General features: G+C 34.7%; 1 pseudogene; it reads left to right on the top strand.

Moving 5' to 3' along the window:
• LOC128550753 (ATP-dependent translocase ABCB1-like) overlaps positions 1-23,454 on the top strand; it is a 47,066-nt pseudogene continuing 23,612 nt past the window's right edge.

The following is a 23,454-nucleotide window of genomic DNA, read 5'->3' on the forward strand; positions in this document are numbered from 1 at the left end:
AGGAGTTACCGTTGACTCTACAATCGCACAAGAACCAAAACTCAGTGTCTCTTTCGTAAGCCAGTGTACAATAAGTCAAGTCGAGATATCATTTCCATCAATATGTATATATGACTCGGGCATTTCTTGATTGGACACATCAAAATGAGTTTTCAGTACACAGAAATCCTAAAATGGACAAAGAAATATTTACATCTACGAAGGGGATTTGAATAAACCATTTACAAAAATACCTGTAGTATATAGACATAGACAAATCAGGTAAGATATTTTTATCAAATGAATCTGTTTGTTTAGAGCGAAAACAGAACTTTTATAGATATATCAAATGTAAAAAAAAAGATATGTTTACTTTTTTTATATAAAACTTGTCGTTAAACAATTTCATTTCGTCGGTGATAACATCTGAAACTCGTCTTCAATTATTCTGCGATATACGTGATAACTTCAGTATGTAGTCAGATGTAAATGATGTCATTGATTTATCTATGATGGCTTTTAGGATGTTTCGTGATGTTGCATTGGCCTTCGCATGGTTTAGGCAACACGTTTCTTTGTGTCGTCCTGGCACACACCTCAAACATCATAACAAAATTTTAAAAGTGTGTGTGTTGTTTTGGTATGCGCACAACTTTACAAAACAAACTGATAAAGATACACAGAACTCGACATAAAGATACTTTTAATTTCGTATTTAACAGAGAGCTCGTTTTATACATTCGATGGATTCTAAAACTGTCGTGGAGAAATTGTTTCTTTTTTTGTGCAGTGAAGAGAAAACGTCCGGTAAGAGGACTGTACTGGTTACTCCAGGGAAAGACGGCTTTGTGTGTATCGTAGCTATACACCGGACACGTTTAAAGAACCAGATTGTCTATTCACAAAGAACTAAGCTAAGTTAACCGGACAAGCATATATCCAAAAGGGATTTCTCTCCCTCCCTTTATTATTAATATTATTATTATTATTATCATCATCATTATATACCATATTTATATAGCACTCTTTTCATATAAAAATACGCTCAAAAGTGCTTTACATAAACAACATCTATATAATGTCCAATACAAATGGTAATTGAACTATTATAGAAAACAGTTTAAAATTACATTACGATAGTAAGATACCTAGCATTTTAAATTTGATGTAAGCAGATCTAATCATGAAACAAAATACAATATCGTAAAAAACATTTAACTAACTGATCTATTAAAGACGATTATTTTCGCGCCCTGCTAATCTTCGTTTGTGCTATGTAAAGCGTCTTTGCATATTTTTCATGGAAAGGGCGCTATATATATGTGGTATAATAATAATGATAATGATGTAACGTCATCCGGTTGCTCAAACTTACATATCAATTATTTATCAAAGTTTCCAGCTAGATGGAAGAATGATAACATTTTTGCAGAAATATTCTAGAATGAAATTGGAAAAAAATGCCACTGCTCTTCAGGGACATATCTAGCGAATAACTATCTTCGTACCTGTAAGAAATGGCAATTGTTTAATTTTTTCAATCAGTAAATAAAAAAATATTGGGTTTTCCATAATGCAGTGAAGTCATGTTCACGTGACTGAGATACTTGATAAAACGATAATATTGCGCAGGAAAACTTCAGCAGGTACGTACATTCACTTACATTCTACCATGCAGTTTCTACACAAACATAGACCAATATAACGTTACGTAACTCTAAATCATCCACAGACATTCAAGTTTAAGTACATTTTATATTTGGCATTTAAATACATTATCTAGACGGGAAAAAACACTATATACTGACACAGACTACTTTCAGTTTTCAGTGTGACCACAGGGGCAGAATCGACGAATTACTACCTTCGTTCCTTATTTGAGCACTTTCTCAAGAATCTGCGCATTTCGAGTAGTAACAAAGTCGTAAAGCTCATTTTGATACTTTGCCTTATTTCATATGAACGTCTTATTGGCTATCATCTGCATGATTTTTTATAGTATTTGTCAATATATACAAATGAATACGTGCATACTTGCAATAAATACTATTTGTCACGGTCCAGTTGTTTTTGTCATAAGCTTCTGAACATTGTATGAAAACATTGCAATGAAATTGTTAACTAAAAAGTTTCAGATCAATCTACTTATGCATACATTGACATTTTATCCACTTTTATGTTAATTCTAGTTGGCACGGCTCCAACCTTAATCTTTACATGCTTTTTTTTACAAAATAAGTCAATATATACACATGTTACATGCAGAATGCTTAAATCAATAAAGTTCGACACGGTCCAATAATTTTGCAACAAACACTAAACAAATATATGTGTCGCATCAGCATTCAAAGACAAATACTTATACCAGATATTTTTAGAATTGAGCAAAAAATAAAAAGTTATGAAAAGTACAATGAAAATCTCCACTGGTAAAGTTTCCTAAAAATCGGCCTATATTTTGTAAAATACTTCATGCAGCGATTGGTTCTACATCAAAATTGTAATATTATGATACAATACGCGAGAATCATACAAATCTGAAACTCTTCTAAAAAGTGCACAATCATCTGGCTTATAGCCTACACTAATAGGGAATCTAAAGTCATTGTGGTAGTATATTCATGGCATGCGTTCGCACGTTCAGTACACCACAAGATTTAATCATAACATATGCAAGGATAAGGTGACTTGTGCGTTATCTACCTGTGACTTTTGTACTTGTGTAATGTTAAAGGGACATGTCTCAAGATTTATGTAATTGCTTTCGATTTAGAAAAAATCCGTATAGTACCTTGACGGACTACTTTCATCTTATAAAAAAACATCGATAAACATTGAAGATATTGTTCGATAACAAAATAACAGACAAAGAGATTGAGGTGTATATTAACAGGGTCATTATAATGGGATTTTGTATACGGCTTTCGTGGATTTTGATCTGACCTGGCAAAATCCACTCGAGCAGAAGTATTTTTCTAAATCAAGCTACTATAAAAATAACCCTATTTTATTGTTCTGAATAATCAATATACTTTTTCATATGAACTGAAAATTATAATATTTTGAAGTAGGTCTTGGGGGCATGCCCCTTTAGTAAGGGCCTGTGGTAAGGCAGGTACCGCAGGCAGTTTTTGTTTAGATGCCATTCGGTATTCAGATTTTGTTTTTTCAGAGAAATAAGCAAAGATGAAAAGAAAGATGACAAGAAAACAGCGTCTCTCGGACAGCTGGTTAGTTAATATGTTTGTATTATATTATGACGCCGGTGTCCGTCCGTCCGTCCGTTAGCGATTTCTTGTTCGCCATGTAATTCTTGAACCCCTTGAATGATTTCAAAGAAACGTGACACAAATGTTCACCATATCGAGACGACGTGCAGAGCGCATGTTTAGGATGACTCGCTTCAAGGTCAAGGTCACACTTAGGGGTCAAATATCATATCACGTGTCCACTCTGTAACTTTTAAACTGCTTGAAGGATTTTAAAGAAACGTGGCACACATATTCACCACATCAAGACGACCTGCAGATCGCATGTTTCGAATGGCTGGCTTCATAGTCAAGGTCACAATTAGGGGTCAAAGGTCATACCTTCGGGTGTATATTGCTTCGCATTGCTGTCCTCTTGTTTATAGTCGCCACCGGTTGCGTCCCAGGAGACTGTTAGTAATGTTAGTGGGAGGATAGTGCAAGATACAGAAGACGCTCCAATTTCAGAAGCTACACTGGTTTTCTAGCGAACCAGGTGTAAAGCACCCATACACGGGACTCTTATCCCAGTGTTATTAATGTTTAGTTGGAGGAGCGGGGTTGGATTTCTACCTACTCTATATACTGTTTGACATTCTTGAATGTACTAAGAGGTTAATATACAATCATAGTGCCATAATTGCCCGAGGGCCACTATGTAACTAGGTGTGCCGTTATGGCTAGAAGGCACAACCAGACGTTTTATTCACCTTTTTATTATATACATTTGCTTCAAATTTGTTTTTGCATATTTTCATCACACTAAAATTTTCATTTGAATTGCTTTTTTCATTACAATTCATTTGTTATTGACAATCGATCTGAAAATGATTCAGCACCCTTTCACCCGGTAATGGTAAGGTATATAATAATAAATTTATAATGAAACCTGCAAGTAATAAGAACGTCCATATCTTGCAAAATCACTTAGAAATAAATGTTCTTTATTACTTTCAGTTCCGGACGTCTGACTGCTTGGACATTTTCCTGATGTTTATAGGAGCGCTGGCAGCCATTGTACATGGTGCTGGTTGGCCAGTGTTAATGATCTTCTTTGGTGACATGACAGACTCTTTTATAAACGGTAACTTTTTAGAGTTGTTTCTGGTTTTGGTCCTTTGGGATCATAGAGTTACTTAAATGTTCTTGATGCCAGGGTTCCGTGTAAGCTGACCCAGTGTACTCAGTATGAGGAGGAGACCCATTTAATGACCTGTCATAGACAGATTCAAACAAGCCGCTGTCGTGTCTACCTTTATTCTCTCAGGTATGCTTCCAAAACGTCTTACTGTAGATTAGTTTAAACTAGCACGCGGTCATAGTGTACGTATTCATGGTATTCATATTGATGAATTCAGATGACATAAAAAGTTGAAAAGACAAGAAACAACAGGTTAAATTAGCTATACCCGCAATCAAAAAACATGTAACCCACTTAAGAAGGACCACAAACGTAAAACAAATCCGATTCTGTCATTCTTTATTTAAAGGGCAATATATCACAATTTATATTACATCGCATAGTTATCAGGGAGAACGTTCCGTAGATGACGTCGCATTTGCTCTGCCTAGTGAATTGAGTGATCGAAAAGCTTATTCTAATGTTAAATACATCAAAATATGTGCCAATTATAAAAAGAACCTTTCAAAAAATGGGAAGGAAATCTGATGTAAATACAGATCAATTTTAATTTTTTTTAAGTTAATGGGAAATGGATTTGCTGATCATATTCTGTGGTTCATTTCGCATGAGCTCTCAAAAATTGATTTCATTTCTTAAATGTCACAGATACACCACTGACATTAATAGCGTTAATATTGCTTTTTTGAAAGTGGAGCCAATGGAATGTTGACACTTTTTGTGTTATGAACAATCTTGTATATATATTTTTTTCAGTAAATATATCTGACACAAATCCGAATGACACGTCGGCTTTGTTTGACGAATTTAACTCTGGCATGACAAAATACTCTCTGTACTACATCTTAATTGGTGCCGCTGTCTTCGTGGCCTCATATATACAAGTATGTAAACTTAATTGCTAGCACTATTTATCACGTACATGAAAATCCTCCTTCATACACATTTTGTAAGATAACGTATCCACGTCTGAAACAGAATCATTATAGTAAAGTTTTGATAGAAATAATACAACTTTCTGTGTTCATTGTAGCAACTGTTGTTTAGATATTCACTTTTACCTCCTTTTGACACAATTTCTGCAAGCTTAACTTCGTTACAGTCTAAACCTATCAAAAATTTGGAAAGAAAAAAATTGATATGTTAACATAGCTATACGCTGTGTAATTAAATTTTCAGCAAATCCACGTGTTCTTTATCAATTTAGGTGGCATGTTGGACAGTAGCGTGTGAGAGGCAGGTTCACCGAATACGGAAGCAGTTTTTCCGCGCCATCTTGCGGCAGGAAATTCCGTGGTTTGATATTCACCAAAGCGGAGAACTAACTACTAGATTAGCCGAGTAAGATTTTGTTGAAAATATCTCTTCAGAAATATCCAAATTTTTTTTTTTTTTTTTTTTTTTAGGAAAATATTTTCATAATTACGGTATACGCTTTGGGGGAGAATATTTCTTTCAAGAGTGAAACTAACATAACTTACCTTTTTTGCATTTCATTTTTTTTTAATAAAATGCGAATAAACAAATTCAACATCACGCGCTATATCAAAATGCTACACTATTTATGCAGGAACACGTTTAATTGTTCTTTGCGATTTACACTGTTTTTTTTTAATATTGTGATTATTGTTTTGTTCTTGCACTTTTTCTTCTTATAAATTAACAATATTCTGTTCGCGGTTGTCAGCGAAGTTAATATCTCAGTAAGAACGCATCACAACTGAAGAAAACATTACACACTTCTTCACAATGATAATGATAACTGAATGACACAGGCCACATAACACTGGCGTTCATTTTAATGAAAATATGCCCCTTTTTATTTAGTCACGTGTTTTTTTTTCTAAATTACTTGCGATTGTCAGCGAGTTAGTTTCTCAGAAACTAGGCATCACAACTGAACGAAACTTAACACTTTTCCTTGCCAAGATGATTCCAACTGACATAGGTGTCATAGTTCTTGCCCTCTCATTTTGACGAAAGTATGCCACTTTTTTACTTAGCCATCTTTACACAAATTAGATTTCAAGCATCTGTTTCATTTTATCTCTTGGATATATTTTGTTATTATCTGCCACCAATCCGAAAGCATTTCTTCTGGTTTCTTATGTTTCTTGATACACTGTATTGCCTTCTAGTATCCCGTCATCTGTCCCTTGCCTACAGTGCCCGCCTCCCTCACCCAATCCAGTCTTATATTTACCCTCTCCCCAACCCGACTCAACTCCCATATCTTTTTGTCTAAATTTAGATTCATGTTTTTTATGTTGTCTCTTAATATCCCGTCACTCCACCAACCCTTACACAACCCCCGCTCACAACCTCACTCTACCCACCTTTAACCCCTACCTCCCTCTCCCGCAAAAATAAAAAATCAGTTGCTTGTGTTTTTTGATACTATGTCTTCATGTACCGTCACCTCGCACATTACCCATCACCCAACCACCTCCACCAACACCCCTTAAAAAGTGTCCTTTTAAATTTAGTATCATGTGTTTCTTGACTCACACCCTCCAACACACACACCTCACATTACGTCCTAATTGACCCCAACATCTCAGCACCAACCCTCATCTAAAATGTTACTTTATGTATGGTGTTTTTGATATGTTCTCTTAATATCCCTTCACACACACACACGCGCGCGCACACCAGCACACACAGACGCATACGCACACGCATACACACAAAAACACACACACACACCTGCCCCATTATTTCTTTATCTTTTTGCTTTAGTCTTGTGGAAATGCCGGAAATGCCCATAAAGAATATGTATGATAAACAGCTTCATCTGATAACATTCTTTCATTGTAGTGGTCTAGAGCGAGTCCGCGAGGGCCTTGGCGACAAATTTAGTTACGCAATACAGTACCTGGCACAATTTATATCTGGGTTTGCTATCGGGTTTTGGAAAGGCTGGAAGCTCTCTATGGTTATGATGTCATTGTCGCCATTGCTTGCTATTGGTGCAGCTTTTATATCAAAAGTATGTTTGATGAGTATTTTCATGCTTCATTAAGTGTGTGTGTGTGTGTGTGCGTGCGTGCGTGCGTGCGTGCGTGTGTGTGTGTGTTCGGGTTTAACGTCTTTCTCAACAATTTTTCAGTCATATGAACGACGGTGTCTACTTATGGCAGTGAGAACAATGCCCAATTTTATAGTGCTGCCTCACTGGAATTTCACGCCGTAGACACATGACATGATACCCTACCCAGTCACATTATACTGACGACGGGCTGACCAGTCCTAGTACTATCCTCTTTATGCTGAGCGCCAAGTGAGGAATCTACTAGTACCATTTTTTACGTCTTTGGTATGACGCGGCCAGGGATCGAACCCACGACCTCCCGCACTCGAAGCGTCATAAAGTGTAAATATATGAAAAATTATTGCATCGGAGGTCACCATGACGGTAGGGGGGCCTCCGTGACCGAGTGGTTAAGGTCGCTGACTTAAAATCACTTGCCCCTCACCGATGCGAGTTCGAGCCTCGCTCGTGGCGTTATATTCTTCCTGTGAGGAATCTATCTAGGTAGGTCGGTGGTTCTTCCTAGGTCCACCCGTGATGAAATAATGTACGGAGGGCACCTGGGGTCTTCCTCCATCATCAAAGCTAGAATGTCGCCATATGACTGAACTATGTCAGTGCGGCGTTAAACCAAACTAAACAAACAAACACCGTGACGATCAGTTATCACTACTATTGTTGAGAGAGGTTTCCGGATAAGAGGGTTTCGGATTAAGGAGATTCCACTGTATAAACAATACAAAATGCTGAATCAAAAAGTATGAAATACGAATACGAAATTATAATATGGCAAAGACAATTGATTCATTTGTGACTTTACTTTCGTAATACATGTACGTAATTACATGAAAGCAAAGAAAGTTACTTTTAAAAAAACTTGTTGTGATCCTTTAAATAAAACAGCAGAATTAAAGCACGCGATATGGCAACTAAATAGAAACCAAGGAATAGCGCTACCAAATGCACTTTATATAAATCATTTTAGAATCGCAATAATATATAGGAGATACCTTTTTTAACTCTCACCTCAAAGGCAGAATCAATCGTGTCCAGTATGATAAGGGATAATCAATTCAAACTTACAAGTCGCATTTAACAATTTACACGCACACTTGCAGTTATTTTAACACTAACACGCTTCTGCTACATGTACATACATACATTTTCAAACGCAAGAGATATGTTCTTCTCGGAGATTTTATTAATGTTTCAGGCAGCTTAAATGAAATGGTACTATTCAATATTTTATTGGTGCAATTATGTTTATGAATGTCTGCATTAACGGGTCGAATTCGACGAAAACAAATAATTTCACTGAATCTGATATATGTTTCAGTTGATAGCAAATTTTTCTAAGAGGGAACAGGAGATTTACGCAGAAGGTGGCGGTGTGGCTGAGGAGGTGTTGTCCTGTATCAGAACTGTGGCGTCTTTCAACGGTCAAAATCAGGACTTAAAAAGGTAAATTTAGACATGTATATTATATCACAAACCGTTACAGAAATATTACACGATTTAGAAAACACCATAATGATTTGATAAATCATAATATCAGAACTGTGGTGTCTTTCAACTGTAAACTGCAGGGCTTAAAAGCTTATATCTTATATGAGAAATGTGCCATCTTTTCTCAAAACCAGGACGTTGAATTAAAACTTATCACATGTTCCGCAGTAGTCATCGAAACATTATAGTGTGAAATATATCTGGTAATCAGGCTCCCAGTGAAAAACATCAAATATATTTTTCACTAGTAAGAAACATTAAAATGGTAAATTTAGTCAAAACATGGAAACAGAGACTTTTTTGTTTTACATGCAAGATGACATGAGCGCAATAACTTACAATTTTTTACTCTTGGCTATTTAACGATAATAAATAAATAGATAAATAAATAAATGAATAGATATTATGAGCATAAACTAATACTATTCAAAATGCATATTATGTATATTTTCTGTACTACTATTAGATACGAGGAGAAACTTGACTACTGTAAGAGACTGGGTATCAGAAAGTCCTACGTTTTAGGACTTAGTGTAGGTTTCATCATGCTTGTCATTTTCTCGGCAAACGCCCTGGCGTTTTGGTAAGTACTGTACACCATACATGCAATTTTTATCTTTAAAAATACCTTCTTCTATTTTTTAAATGTATAGCGTTTGATGATGAACTCAATTATGTTGTAGTCTGCCCGCTTAGCTCAGATAATGGATCGCGGTGTCGTGAGTTAGATCCCCGAGCGAGGCGCATGTTCTCCGTGACATTGTGTCTGCAATCATTCCTCCTCCACGTCTGATTCATGTGGATAAGTTGGCAGTCACTTATGGAGAACGGGTTTGTACTGGTACACAATGAAGGAACACTGGTTATATTAACTCTCCGCCGTTATATAACTGATTGAACTACTGTTGAAAAACGACGTTTAACCCAAAACAAACAAAAACTTATGTTGTACTTGTTTCCATATATTTATTGGACATAGTACATGTACTGGTGTATTACGCATAAAGAAAACCGAAAACATAAAGCAGTAAAATCAGGAACATGAAACTATACAAACTGTAATACAACAATAGCAAACGCGGAAATACGCATATTTCAACAAACAATATACATTTCTCGCGGTTTTTACTAAATGAACAATTACAAATAAAATAACTTACCAGATACGTCAATGAATGGTACACTTAAGGTACTTCCGCAAATTGAAATTAGAAATTCATGTGAAAAATCAGAATCCTCGAAACAGCTTTCGAAATGCAAGGACACAAAAAATATACGATAAAACTTGAAAAGATATATCTGTAGGTAAACTTGCGAGCATGAAAGTTACGTTGAACCCTATATCCACAGTGCTTTGGAAGAAAATGAGTGAACATTTTTGGTGCAAAATTTTAGTATCGTATGCATCCTAAATTGCTATAAAGTATTTATTTTCAAATCAAAGAAATGCCAAAATAGTGCATACGAGCGCCATTTTCTCAAGAAAATGTTGTTAAACATTCTAATGCGCAAAACACGTGCACAGTTTTTCTAAAATATTTCGCCGCCATGTTCATTTCAAGAAATAAAATATATGATTGTTCTTTTATCGCAGATTTCCTTACTGAAATATATATGCCTCCTTATCAATGGTTAGAGATATCCATTTAGTATAGTTTTGCACTGCCCGATCTCCTTAATCTGTTACCGATCCTATACATTTAAAGAATAAACGCAATGTGTAATGATAGTTTTTCGCTTTACACACCTCTCTTGGACAAGAAAGCCGTTTCACTTAAAATTTGTAAGCATCCGCTGACAAAATATTGATGAAAGATCGGGACTTTTTCTAAAAACAAGTTCAATTTCAATCATTTTCAAAGACTGGAAATATTGCAAATTGTGTTGAATTTATAAATAAAACGAAAATCCCCCAAATAAGCCATTTTAGAACTTTTCCGGGAACTATACGTTTCAGCCGAACAACGCATTTCAAGATGACACAAAACTGATTTCTCTTCGTAAACAATGTCAAAGTTCACCTGAGGAACATTGCTGGAAAAGTAAAAGTGCTTACTTGTTTCAGTTTTACGTCCTGTAGAAAACAATCAACTTTCAACTTTAAATGCATATATGTTCTATGATTATTCCAATATAAAAAACCGTCCGATCTTTTCCGTGAGAAATAAAACGAAGCAAATTTAACTTTTTGTTTACACTTCAACCATGTGAATATAAAGGCATGTACTATCACGAGACTCCCGTGCATTTTGAACCTCGTGGTGAATAAACTGAATTTACTTTAAAGTATAGTGTCTCAGCTGTGCCAGTTTTTTGTTAATTTCAGAGAACATACAATAAAGAAGTGTTTATGAGATTATGCATATGTACGAATATTTACTAGTTTACTTTATATTAACGATGATAGAAAACAAGTGTGCACTCGGCAAATAGCAAGTCTATTATTTTCAGGTGTATACTGAACACTGATCCCAATGTTCGTAATTTTCAGATAAAGAAGTCGTTATCCTTGGTTTTGTAGACAGTCTTAGTACTGTACCGCTGCTTCCGCTGTCAGCACCGCAATGACTACTAATGTAAAGTCAGTGTCCATTTCTATGCCGGAATTTCAATATATATTTATTGTAGGGATAATACACGCTTTTGTGTGTGTATTAACGTCTGCAGAAGCCCGCGGGATTGTTTGTGACCGAGACCGAAGGTCGCTATTCTTGCATAAAAATATATTTCACGACGATTTATGTATTGTTTTCATATGTGATGACTTGATGATTCCGGTACATTTTTACTTACCATTCCAGTTGTTCTTGGAAACGGTAAACATGTTTTAAATATCCATATCCAGGGCCCGGAAATAAACATCACTATCAAAAGCACATCCTGAAGGTTTTTAAGCGATTTTTTATCTCTCATTATTACAATATAAAATTACCGATAATTTTTCATATCAGTTCACAATTTGGTGGACTCGATCACAACTTCAAGAATAATAACTTTACATTCGAGTTATATTGGAGTACGGATGAGTACGAACGTAGTGTCATGTTTCCAAGCTGTTTATATAATTTCTTCGAGAAATTAGATAAAAACATACTGACTGATACTTATCAAAATCATAAATATAATACCTAAAAACAAAGAATCGTACAGGTAAACACGCAATTCTTTAAAATTTTGGATCGTTGCAAATCTTGTTCACATTAAGTCTGAGACTTCTCTTACAATTTTAGGCAGTTTGGTACACCATATATAGAAAAATCATTGTCCGCACATTGCACTACTTTTATGTATGCTGAAAATAGCAATATGTACAGATTTATTTTCGTTTTAATACATGAGGTGGTCAGATTTGAAAACAGATTTTGTACTAAGTTTAGTTCTATTCGGTAAGACAATTCTCCTATGCACTAACTGATACTTTGAACTAACTTTTGCCATTCATGAATTTTTAATAAAGTATTTTGAAAGGATTTATAAATCTAACAAAAAATTTGAAAAATACAGGTAAAATATTTTCTTTGTTTATTTCCAAATTTTAGTTTTACTTTTTATACAACTACTTTTACTTCAGATCTTGCAAACTGAGCTGTTTTTGTACTCTGGAACAGCTACATTTGAAAGCTTTTTTTTTTCACTATATTTTCACACCTCAAATGAAGGTCACTCTAAATTTAAGATGGCGGAAGTACCTTAAGGCATCGCCTACAGTGGCAGCCATTTGACTCAAAATTTTACATGGAAATTTTCATAAAAACAAAAGATGACTGAGTGGTAACAATAAAGTCAATAAATGTGTCATAATCATGTTTTAAATATCTATGTGAACATATGCAAGTAGAAGGATGTGCATTTTACTACCTGTATTATGCCTTTATTCGATATTTTTCTATCATGACAAAATTTTGCAATTTTATCTGCAGTCAAACTCAATATATATTCAATACATTTCAAAGATAATTACAGCCAATTGTAAAGCAGACCGTGAAGAATAAAGTCTTCAGAAATTATTTTGAAATTTTACCTGATTACTGAATTATACACAAAAATCCCAACACCATCAATTTATCCAATTTGTGTTATCTGTTTACACATGTTTTACATGCATTTAAACAGGTGATATTATAGGATTATGTATAGGTTTACCTGGCTACCTGTGGTCAGTAATGCATGTACAAACAACATTTTAAATTAAATTGACATGGGGTTGTCTTTTTATGTCTAATGCAATAACCAGGAACAATTTCGACAAAAATCCGTAGGAGTTTGCAGTATACATATTGTACTATGAAATTAACTAAATTTTGTCTTTGTAATATTTTTTATATTGGAGTTCTACTGCACATAAAATTTCAATATTTTGGGGTAAATTTTCGGTCTAAACGAGACTCAAATATTTTACAAGCGGCATATGTACTATAAATCATCATATGCTTCTTACGGTATGTTGATGATAATTTGACCAGCTGTTAAGGCTTTAGTGCAATTTTCAAGAGAAAAATACTCGGCCTGAAAATATGAACTGAAACCGAATTGTGACTGTGGCGATGCCTTAAAAATGAAGTAAATTGTAGGTTAGGACATTTTATAAAAGAATAAACGCATTAAGGGGACGCATACTTTGAAATTAGAAAAAAGTGGGTGGGGTATTATAAAATTTACCTGCAAAAAAGTACAAGGTTTTGGTAAATGAAATGAATACTGTTTCAACTGTTATAAGTACACAAAGGATTGCTCACTAAAATAAAAATGAGAAAAACTGAAACAAGAAAGTTATTGTTGAATTACATAAGACTTCTTGTGTACATTCAAAGTCAACAATTAAGACTTTTTGGTGCGAAAATAATAGTGCTTCACTTCGTCCAAACATTTATCAATGTCCTACAGATTCTAATTTAAAGAAAGAATGTGAAATAAGTTCACTGTCTTGCTTTTCATTTGGCATATGTGAGCTAAAACACATTATTTAGTTTACAAAGTAGTGCATAAGAAAAGATACGGTGGTCAAGGAATGCCACATTACAAAACTAAAAGAGTATATTCCCCTTAATACATTAAACATTTATCATTACAGAAGTCTAGTGGCTTACAATAAAGGCCTAGAAATGTTGCCATTATTAATTTTTAACTTGGTATTCATGAACTGCAATGCACTTAAATATCAAAACACATTCAACAAACTTTTGAAAATGTACTGTCTTAAAAATCCCTAAAATAAGGTATGAAATTTGGTTGAGAGGTCCAATCAATGTGTATATGTGCAAAAGCAACATTCTAATCTTGTTCACAAAAGTTACTAATACACAGCAGGAATGTCAATGATCAAAACTGGACGAATATACAGTTATCCTCATTTTAATGTCATTTATAATTTGTCCTTGAATTCTCCACCATACTTTTCATAACTCTGTTTGCACGAGTTGCACGAGAATGCTGTCATTCACGTAAAAAAATGGGGTCAAATAAGTTGTAAATGCAATATCATGTAAACGTAGTTAATGGATTATGCAGTTCAAGATAAACTTTATCTCATAACGTAACGAACATGTATAATGTTGTAACAACAACTTTACTTACACTGATTTAAGTAGCAGTCGGTTTATAAGTGACTTTATTGATTCATTTTGTGTTTTGTTATTGTTGTCAAAAGTATAACGGAAGTGCCTCACAACTGAAGCGGAAACCAGTTTGATGCGCAAAGTAGTCCACTGTAGGTAATATTTTTTGACAAATGTCCACAGAAATTAATAATTTTCTAATATTAAAGACGAATATCTGAATAGGATTCATTATTTGATAAGAAATTATAATCATCGACATGTTTTTTTAAAAATCGTACACGTGCTGACACCTAAGTTGTCTCCCGTTGTTTATTAGAGTTACCTTTCGTCCGGCGCAGTAATACATTTGCAGTGAATCGCCGAGAAGTCGTGGGAAAATTAAAAACCATGTAAACAAACTAAAATTAACCACCTTTTCAAGATGAATTTCAAGTGATCGACATTATGCATTTAACCCGCCTGACCTGTGTAGCATCTTAGATATCTGTTCTAAGGTATTCATTGTGTAGAATGTCATGTTATGCCCTTGCAATGCTAATCCCACACTGATTTTTTTGTTTACATTTTTTATCAATGAGAAATATGGCGTCCATCCCGAGATGAACTGACGTGGCGTTAAATTTTTACATGTTTAAGCAAACCTGGTGTGTTAGAAAGAAAATCTCATCCCTTCAACATTATTTGGAACACTGTTATTGTAAAAAACCTGTTTTTTCCTTATACAAAAGCTTAATATTTTGTGTTGAATGTACTTTCACAAACACCTCTGTTTTCCTATTACATTCATAGTACCACATCCTTATCCACAAAATACTGAATATTACAGGTGTCCATCAGTATTATATCAGTTTAGGAATATGTTTTTTATTTTCCCACCATGGATTTCTTGAATATGCACCCCTTCCGCATTGCTGTATGAACTGTGAATGTAGCAATATGCGTCCCCTTAAATAGCGAGAAGGAACATGTTAGTGTTCACTATTAGCTGAATCTCTAGAATGATGTATAGAAAAACGTAAGTCTGCGCTAAAAGGTTGTTTCATATCTGACCAGTCAAAACATATTCTCTCTTACAAAACAAGTTTATATGCACGGGTAGACACATGACTGCTCACGATAAAACAAACACGGAGTACAATACGAAACAACAGATCACAGAGTACAGACATGATACAACGGACGTGTACATACAAATATAATACAGAACTATTTTATAAATTAAAACTAGACAAGTGAAACTTGACTTTGCTAAATAAGGAATGATTTGCAGAGAACGTTACGATTAATATTTGGCGTACTGAATGTTTCGGCAACAAAACTGCAAAAACAATTACTTGTCATTCATATTAAATTGTAATTGGATAGAATTTTAAACACCCATGAACCTATTTTCGTGTAACTACATTTAAACATTCCACTACATATCTGTTCAATCTAGGTATGGTACAGAGCAAGTAAAATCCGGTGACATGACAGGAGGAAAAGTTCTAACGGTAAAAGCTTATGTCAAATATTTTTATTTAAAACGGGCGTTTCTAGTGAAGATACATATAGAAAATAGAGTTTTCTGAGTTCGTACTACTTGATATTTAACTCTAAGTAATGAATGCCGGGGGCGGGGGTGGAGGGATCCAGCGCCAGATACACATATTTGCCCCCATATAAAATACACACCATACCTTTATATATCTGGGGTCTCAAGGCCTCGCGTGGTGCATAGCACTTTTTTGACAGGAGGAAGCTTCACCGATAGCTTACGGAAGGTATGTGTCTCTACCTAGTTGCCTAAAATAATGCCCATTTTGGTACCTTGAGTCTTCCTTCACTTTCAATAGTCAACATTTGTGTCGCCTTTGATTTGAACAAAAATAAAATAAAGACTAGGGAGCAGTAAAGTTTATAGAGCAGTATCAACACCCTAGGTTTTGCAAGTAAACGTTTTAGTGACTAATAGCAAGATTAGATTGATTTGCAAGAGGAAAAAAATACTCTTTACTATTTCAGATGTATTTTATTAATGAGAAATGCCGCTAAATCTATGTCAAATACTTCACTGCGTTTCTCAGTAAACACTTTATGAAAATAATTAGGAATTAAACTAGTTCTTATATTGTTTTAAATCATAATTTACATTATCTTGTATTTTACTGTTTCATGGACCTTGTTACCCGTTAAAAAATCTGATATTGTTTACTTGCAGACACACCTCTACAAATACTTCTTAATATTACTTGCCTTGTCTAAGACATGAGTAATGCATTAAAAATCAAAGACATTTAACGGTAAACTTTTATGGTGCAAAGACAGACACTTATCAAAATAATAATTAAAATTTAATAAATGATAAATAATTGTTTCATAAATCTAAGAAAATCTACATGATTTTTTTTCCAGTATTTTTTTCAACTATACCACATGTTTTTTTGTCTTTACCTTTTTCGAGGGATTTGTTATTTTTCTAACGTTCTTGCGAGAGAAATATGTCCCTATGATACCATAAACCCTTATTATGCTGGACACGATTGATTCTGCCTTTGCGAACAGTATAGCCTGCACATTCGTGCAGTCTGATCAAGATCTACACAGTTTGCCATTCAGTCAGTATCGTTTTAGTAAGCACCACATTGAACAGTTAATGGTACTGTCCAAACTAAGAGATGGACAAGATCATAATAGAAATTTAGCAGGGTAAGTGCTAATAACGCTATTTCTCTTCACTAGAAGCAGCCATTTTTTCACTGACATTTATATCCCTTGCAGGTGTTTTTCTGTGTGCTGATTGGTTCATTTTCCATCGGCAACATCCCTCCTCATATAACGTCAATAGCCGGCGCAAAAAGAGCTGCCGCCGTTATGATTGACATTATTGACAATGTAAGTTTTTTTTTTTATTTTGAAACGTTTCCTTGAAATCGCCGAGAATGTCGGATTGTGTCTTCAATATTTCAGTGAAATCACAGAATGTCCGATCCATGTTATGATTTTACATTGACTTTATAAAACATTTCATTTATATAGCTCACAGCCTAACTTTAACGTGAGATTCATTAGTGAAACATATAATGTATTTAATTGCAAACGTTTTTATGTTGAAACATTTCTATATACGGTGTCCTTTTCGGGACACATTAAATTTCGCTTGTAACACGCGATAATTATCGCTTCTCTCAAGGTCAAGAGATGCATGTAGTTGCGAAATTTAACAATCTTTGCGGAAACTTTTGAACGATACATATCGTGTAAATTTCGCATGTAGAGTTGAGAGACTAGCGAAATTTAAGGACATGCGAAATTTAAGTTAAAATTTATTCGTGTTTTTAATCGTAGGATAAAATTTCCATGCAGGTAGGACAATTAACACAGGTAGGGCTGATCTAAACATACCGTCATACCGCTAGTAGAAACAGTAACATGATATATAGCTCTATTTTTACATATACAGTATGCTGCTTTGATGTTTTGTACACTTAGCATTGTCTTTATAAATACTAGTTCAATATGTGTATCAATGTTTTCATCACATGCATATTATATGCACTGATGTGGAAAATAAACTTGAATAAAACTTGGTAACACCGGTTACTTCCCGCCGTTTAACAAAATTTCGCTTGACTTAATATTTCGCATGTCCAACGCCATAATTATCGGTAGTCCTTAAATTTTGCTAGTATTTTTCCTGTTCATTAAACAATACTACATGCGAATTTTAACAATTCTCGCGAGGTTTCTAGCACGGTTATTATCGCGTTAAAAACTTTACATGAATTGTTAATTTTTGCAACAAAATGAGTTGTTTTACTAGCGCAATTTAATGTGGCCCGAAAAGGACATCGTCCAAATCATATGATAAACAGGACTGAATGTGAGTTTTGATGTTGACACGTCTGATTGACGTTATTTCCAGTATTGAAATTATCTGACATAATTTCCATGTTGTAGTAGTTTATTGACATGATAAAAAAAAATAGTTATTATTTCCAACATTATTTTTCATGTTTAGACATTTGGTCGGCATGATTGACAATGTATAAAAAATGTTGTTTTTTTCACAGGACCCAGAAATTGACGCTAGCTCGCGTGATGGAGAGATCCTGTCGGATATACATGGCAATATAGAATTCAAAGATGTCGAGTTTACTTATCCGACTAGAAAAGAAGTGCCGGTAAGAAAATAACTTCAGTAATATACTTTGTTATGGTAATTACATTATTTATGAAGAAAGACAATGTTTTATTCTAGGGGCCTCCAAGGCCGAGTGGTTAAGGTCGCTGACTTCGAATCACTTGCCTTTCACCAATGTTAATTCGAGCCTCACTACTGGCGTTGAAATCTACATGTGAGGAAGCTATCCAGCTGGCTTACGGAAGGTCGGTTGTTTTACCCAGGTGCCCGCTCAAAACAGACAAAAATGTTTTCTACTATTTTGTAAACAGTTAATTGTTAACATTGTCACTAGGTTCTTGAAAAATCAAATATATATAAAGACGAAACGGAATGTAGCTAGAATGGTTCTAGTATATCTGTGTTTATATAATGTTATTTGAATAAGAAATTACGAAATAAAACAGGCACTTCCGTGGCCGAGTGGTTAAGTCGCTGACTTTAAATCACTTACCCCGCATCAATGTTGGTTCCAGCTGACCTACCTAAGGTTGATGGTTTTACCCAGGTGTCCGCTAATGACGGAATAATTCCAGGAAGGGCATCTGGGGTCTTCTTCCACTATGTAAAGCTGTATAATTTTGTCTCTATGATGTTTAACCCAACTAGAAAAAAAAAACAGAACACAAAAACAAGTCGCCCCCTTGGAGCAAAAAGGTACCATAACCTTCTTTAATTATCAGCACTTGGTTCCGTTTTGCTCCAAGGGGGCGAAATAAACAAAATAAACGCATTAAAACATCTGTTAAAGTCAGTAATAATTATTCTTTTCAGGTATTGAAAGGTTTCGACATGACCGTGAGACCCGGGCAGACAGTAGCGCTGGTTGGACCTAGCGGGTGTGGAAAATCTACAGCAGTTAATCTTGTACAAAGATTTTATGATCCTGATAGAGGAAGTGTACGTTTTACAGCCATACTATGTATTCAAAGCGTAATGCTCGTCGATTTAAACATTGATGGCTCCTATTGCCTATGGCAACCATTTTGGAAATGCAAATGGCGGTCTTTGTTGACAGACTAGTCTCCAAATACAGATACACTTTAATATGAGTATTTTTGTAAAATGGAAAGGAAATATAATTGACAAAGAGGTTTTATAATAGTGAAATGAATTCGACATGGCCTTTGTCTTTGGTTGGAGGGTCTTATTTTTCTCGTGTACCAAGAACGATGGAAATCATACGTTTGTTTTATATCAATGACATTTAGATAGTTTGTTTCTTTTCACAGATTTCTCTTGATGGTAGAGACATCCGGGGCTTGAACTTGAAAAACCTCAGAAATAAAATCGGCGTCGTCTCACAAGAACCAATACTTTTCGGAATATCCATCAAAGAAAATATCTTGCTTGGTCGACCTGATGCCAGACATGAAGAAATGGTTCAAGCTGCAAAGGAATCTAACTGCCATGATTTTATTACGGAACTACCTCAGGTAATATGTTGATTTTGTATCTCGCAGGTCATTTACGCACCCTTGGCAATCGTTAAAGTAGCGATTAAGTTATTAATTATAGCTGATTTGATTTCTGTAGGCAACAAGACACGGACTTTTTTATGTAAGCATATCCTGTGGGAAATTAAAATTTATCTAAGAGTACCATCCCTAAGAAAATTTCCAGTCGTCTAATGACATTGAATATGCCGACATGAAATGGTTTTAACATTAGGAATGTTTTACGAAGTTAAGAAAGAATTTAATAAGGTTTTAACAAATTAATTATAGATAATTGCAATAACAGTCAAGTAGTTTTTCTATTAATTACACTCTTTTTTGCTAAAGGGGTATGACACACTTGTTGGTGAAAGAGGGGCTCAGTTATCAGGTGGGCAGAAACAAAGGGTAGCAATAGCCAGAGCCCTTATTAGAGACCCGAAGATTTTGCTGTTGGATGAGGCGACATCGGCGCTTGACACTCAAAGTGAAAGAGCCGTGCAGGACGCCCTAGATAAGGTATAGGTCAAAAGAAAAAATAACATGCTTCAGAAATCACTACTACATGTACATTAAAACTTGCATTTGATAAATTTCTAAATTTTGCCCGAGCGTCAAAACAGTCTTATGAAGTAAATGGCAGTTTATTTAAAGAATATCTCGTATGACCGCCATCTTGAAGCTTTAGACTTTAGAGTATGGTTTGAGTTTTTTGCACATATTGTGTCTAGAGGCAAAACAAGCCTCTATTTTACGAAATGCTTTTTAGTGAATTATTTGAGTAGTGAAAAAATATAAGGTGTGATTTTCAAAGAAACTATAAATTCGGTAAAACGCATTTAAAGAATGGAGTAAAATGAATATGTTTCTTTTAAATGTAGTGATCGTGAACACCATATGGATCTATGACAGCTTATCTTGTGCACTATCCCTCTCGTGAAAATATTTCATCAAGCGTTCACTGGCTGAAATACATTTTATTCTTAAACCGAAGCAAACAAATATCCTTATTCATTTCTCTATATAGACGAATTTACAACGCGTTTGAATGCTCCGTTGTTTTACCGGATGTTTTGATTTAAATGCGCATGCGCATTTTACTTGCTGAACAATATGCAAATCTACATTAAATCATCATTATATTACGAATTGTAATTTGCCAAAAATAAAAAGATTTTGCTCACACAATTTATTGTAAGGAATGACTTGATTAAAATACATTCTTTTCAGTATTTTGAAAAAGATACTCACTGCATATTAAAATAACAGTTAAACGTGAAGCTATAAGTAAGAAAGGACATGCCGAATGTGGTTACTTTTTGTAGTCTGATTTGCTGTGTTAAGAAATCGCGACTCGAGATTGTATATAGGTTTCAGGACATAATGAAGATTTATATAAATCATTACGAATGATTTTGATTTCGCGACTAGTCAGTACATAATGCAGGTTAATATACACGAATAACTTTGAACTTGCGACTAGAATTATTCGCCAATATTAGCGAAAATAAAACTGTCGCGATTATAATCATACAAATGTAGTATTGTATGTTATGCAATCAGTATAATCTATTCAAAAAATGTTATTACTTTTGAAAGTAAGTTCAGAATACACACAGAAAGGCATATGTACAACATTCACATGAACTATGTAAGGAGTGCGTGATAGTAATTTCAATTGTTTTTTTTTCTAGGCAAGACAGGGAAGAACAACGATAGTGATTGCTCATAGGTTGTCGACCATTCAGAATGCAGATGTTATTGATGTAGTACAAGATGGTGTAATAGTTGAGTCAGGAAGACACTCTGATTTAATGGCAAAACAAGGAGCTTACCATCAGCTGGTCACTGTACAGATGTTGACTGAGGAAGATGAAGAGGTTGAAGAAGATGACGAAGGTAAGTATTTTGTTACGTCAGAAATGACGTCTTACCTGTCATTTGTTTTAGAACTTAGCGTTGGTCTGGTGGTTAAGATGTCGCCCGCTCAACTCAGGTGTCCTGGGTTCGAGTCCCACTGGAGTCACGACCACGCCCTCTCAGATGACACCAGTATATGACAGATTTTTTTAAGAAGGCGGACTCGAGAGTGGTTAAAGAAAAGCTTGAAGCTTTCATCGCAGTCGAGCTAGGATAAATCAGTATAAACTAAGATGACACGGTTAACGATGAATGTTTAGCAGAAAGGTCTAGTGAGTTAAATATTATTCCTGGATTTGCATCTTTTATTGACTTGCCTGTTTATTACAGAATTCAAAAATTGCTAGAACGGATTGGAATCTTAATTTTGAAACTGAATACTCTTGTTGTAGAGCAAGCAACCTCTGAACCGTGAATATTTGTCTGGAATCTTCAAATTATGATCTTCTGTTATTATCTGACAATAATGTTTGTGTTCATGAAATGGTCACGGCGTAGATACACGCCAGACGTAAACGTTTATTTTCAAACGTTTTATTTTACCTGACGTCACGCATGTTTTTAGAAAATGGAGACCTAGTTCCAAATGGCATTCCGAGAAAGAGGACTATATCAGAAAACAAACAAATAAAAAAATCAATCTCCAGAAAATTTTCTAAACAAGTTTCAAAGTTGGGATTGGCCGAGGATGATAAGAAGGGAGAAGAAGAGGTACGTGTGTATCTAAATTTGTAAATACTGATCTAGATCTACAAGAACGTATGATGTTGTTTTTTCTCAGATATCTGTTTCCTTTATTGTAAAAGAGCAAAATTCAAATTGTGACATTTTGGAAGATTGCTATTTTAAAAAATGCACTAAACTAATGTATATTAAACAGCATAGTGCTTACTATATAAAATTTCCATCCTTTTAGTGAAAATTAATTTCTTGCATACATTCCCTGGATTTGTTCGTACGTACGAACAAAATTCCAAATTGCATTTACAAATTATTTTCAGTTCTCACATTTGTTCGTACGTACGAACAGCTCAGACTGATATGGAAATTCTTTGGATGTCTTGGACATTTTTCAAATGCATACAGTCCACAGATTTGTATGTACGAACGAACAAAATGTCAGAACTGAAAATTAACCTCTTGCATACAGTCCATGGATTTGTTCGTACGTACTAACAAAATTCCAAATTGCATTTACAAATTATTTTTCAGTTCTCACATTTGTTCGTAGGTACGAACAACTCAGACTGATATGGAAATTCTTTGGATGTCTTGAACATTTTTTGAAATGCAAACAGTCCACAGATTTGTTCGTATGTACGAACAAAATGTCAGAACTGAAAATTAATCTCTTGCAAACAGTCCCTGGATTTGTTCGTACGCACGTCGAACAAAATTCCAAATTGAATTTTTTAGATATTTATTCAGTTCCCTCATTTGTTCGTACGTACGAACAAATCTGGGCTGTTCGAA

This window comes from Mercenaria mercenaria, chromosome 18 (genome assembly GCF_021730395.1).
Source record: "Mercenaria mercenaria strain notata chromosome 18, MADL_Memer_1, whole genome shotgun sequence".
Lineage (NCBI taxonomy): Eukaryota > Metazoa > Mollusca > Bivalvia > Venerida > Veneridae > Mercenaria > Mercenaria mercenaria.